The 3,197-nt window shown below is 31.4% G+C and overlaps 1 pseudogene; it reads right to left on the bottom strand.

Moving 5' to 3' along the window:
- LOC105307634 overlaps positions 1-2,553 on the bottom strand; it is a 4,069-nt pseudogene extending 1,516 nt beyond the window's left edge.
- Between the last annotated feature and the right edge of the window lie 644 nt (positions 2,554-3,197).

The raw sequence follows: 3,197 nt of genomic DNA, 5'->3' as shown, positions 1-3,197 counted from the left end.
TGTAGTCGATAAAGTTATTTAACCACTTCTTGATGGTTAGAGGAATAAACAAGTAGATATTCGTAAAACATTTATGTAACTGGTACATAATAAACACTAATATGTGTGTTTATTAGATGAAATTTATTAAAACAAAGAAATTGACCTTTGTGTTCTTTTTTAATTGCATATTCAAGAGCTTGAAAGACCCATTTGGTTGTCTCAAAATTCTTCTTCTCTTTAGCATCATAGATACATGATCTGTGCTATAAAAAAGCCATCGTGGTCATGTGCGTGCACATTCTATTTAAATGCATTGTTTGTTAGTAATAAATCTTCTACATATGCCTTAAAATTATTTCTTTCTTCTGTAGGTTCATGTATCTTTCTTATTTCTGAGTTATGACAATGTCAAGCTCTCAGTTACATTAAGTGTTTTGAGGAACTACTGCATCTCTACAGTTATTAATGGACTTAAAACTGGGACTGTATGGAAATATATGTATTATACATCCGGAAGGCGAAATAACCATGAAAAATAAACAGAATGGGTGCAAATAAAAATAAGTTATAGTGGGATGGAATATTCATCAAATGTTCCAAGATTTGTAATGTTAAAAATAGTATGAGAAACACTTAGTGTTTCACGTTATAAGCTTCTAAAAAAGGACGCTTGGGGATTGATTAGTACTGATCAGCAATTCTGAGAGTTTCTTTGTATTTGTAGATAAATTCGAAGACAATCGATGTAATGAGTCTTCTAGGTCATAAAAACAGTATATCTCCCCATTTGCATAGTTTTTTTTTATATCTGTTATCATTATTTTGTTGCATACGATATTTTATTTGTATAGAGTTCTTATACATATTTCATTATAATTACCCCTATGGATTTCCAGTTTTGATGCTATTAGTGGTGATTTTTAAATTTAAAATTTTGAACTTAAGTGCTATTTGTTTCTTCTTTCTAAACTTTATTTTTTTCTTACTTGTTTTCTTTTTTGCCTTATTGTGCTGTTAGAGGTATCAGTGCCACGTGCAGTGTTTCCTGTAGAGTTTTATAGATGCCCTTTATCAAATTCAGGAAGTTCTATTCTGTTTTTAATTTCCTGACCTATTTTGTTTTAAATAAATGCTGAATTATATCAAATAATTTCTTGTCTATCCTTTGTGATTATTATTTATTTTTCTTTTTCAGAATTATAATATACTGAATTGCACTGATTTATTTTTGAATGTTAAATATTCATTAAAGGTTATTTAGGGCAAATCCTATTTGCTAATGATTTCTTATTTTTTCATCAAAGTGTGTGTGTTTATATATAGGTATATGTGTATATATATATCTATATATGTATATATATCAACATATATATGCATATATATAAATGCTATAATTGCAAAAGCAAGAGAAAGCTAACAGTCTTTAAATGAGTACCAACTGCTGAATAAGGGGCTAGGTATTTACAGATGTTATCCCAATCCTCACAAGAATCTGATGAAGTGGGCAACTATTATTTATAATTTAAAATTTAATAAGAAGAAAAATAAATAAGGAGCTCAAAGACTCACAGTTGTGAAATGACAAAACTAACATTCAAATCCAAGTGGCCTGAGTCATAATACTTATTTCAGTCTAGTCACTCAGATAATTGAGAAACAAAAAAACGAAAAAAACAGGGTGCCTTGTATTCTTTTCAATAACATTAAGCTTATACTTTAGAATTCTTTCACATAACCAAATGCTTTAAAGTATATTTAAATAGCTCATAGAAATCACAGCCTTTACAGGGGATGTTATTTGCCAGTGTAATCTAAGGATTTTGTTGTTCTTGTTATTTTTTAATGAAATATCTCCCAGTGTAGAAGACATATATTATGTTGTAACTGGCTGCATTACAGTCAAATATGTTACCGTCCTTCATCTTTCTCATTTAAAATAAACCGTCAAACCATATCACTGGAATGAAAGTAATTGCTTATCCAAAGTCCTCCTGTGGGTGGCGATTATCATGGGGTAGTGTAGTGTCCCACTTACCGCAGGCTCACAGGCTAGAAGATAAATACTCACTCTTTATATGACCTATTTGTAAAATCTTAAGAGAAATAGTGTCAGTGTCTTCTACAAAATTCTACAATTCAAAATTCCAGATGGTACTGAGGTAAGTGACTGATCCTCTGAAGCATAGACAAATGGCTGATATGAGTATAATACAGATAATGTTACCTTAGATGTCATGTAGTTAAACTGACCTACTGCAGGCTGAAGAAGTGGATAGGGGATAGTGAGGACATATCCTGACCTTAATTTACCCATGACAGTTTCCAAAAGTCACTGCCTAAGTCATTAGGCTCCTTACTGCCACAAGGGGAAGGCCGACTATACCTATTTTGAAATTTTGGGAAATTTAATGATTTAGTCTATTTGAGCCAGCAAAATTCAGTAAACTAAACCTCTGTCAGGAAGCCAAACCTCAGTTTCCTTGAGCACATACATGTAGTCACATACAGCATGCTTAATTTGTGTCCGTTCCTTGTTTTGTCTGCAGATAAATTATGCTCAGAGACTGACATCGTTAAATAATGTATTTAACACAAGTCCACTGCAGGAATTATAATTTATAACAAAAATATTTCACAAGCAAATAGCATACAGGATAACATCTTTTAATAAGTCAACAGCGAAATAGCATGCTATAAACTACAGATAGATTGATTATACTACTGTTCTAAGAAAAGAGGAGATAGAAGAAATAAAGTCCAACTTTAGTTGAGGTGTACCTTTCTACAATTTGTTCTTGGAAAAGTCAGCTTAGCCAAACATGAACTGACACATAGCTGCCAGCACTAATTAATGTCCCTTGTTGCTAGTGCTTTGGCAGTGAGCTGAATGTGTGTCTGACTTATGTCCCAAGACTTACACTTAGAAAAGAGTGTGTATATCCACAAACATACATGAACAAAAATGCTCTTTTATTATTTTTCTAGACTTATTTGCAGGCTACGTTCTTCTCTAATTTCAAATACAAGTGGTTATTGTGAATATCCCCATTTTGCACCCAAAATCAATCATGGGTGTGATAATGCTGGATATCTTATCATTAACATTAACTATAATATTGTCGTAGGTATTTAAATTCTACAAATATTTCGCTGAGTTTTTATCATTAGATTTTAAAATTTATAAAAATTTTAAAGCATTTTTATGTTTCCTCTGT

The sequence above is a fragment of the Pteropus vampyrus genome, unplaced genomic scaffold, assembly GCF_000151845.1.
Source record: "Pteropus vampyrus isolate Shadow unplaced genomic scaffold, Pvam_2.0 Scaffold506, whole genome shotgun sequence".
NCBI classification, from domain to species: Eukaryota; Metazoa; Chordata; class Mammalia; order Chiroptera; family Pteropodidae; genus Pteropus; species Pteropus vampyrus.
This window is presented reverse-complemented; position numbering and strand designations above follow the sequence as displayed.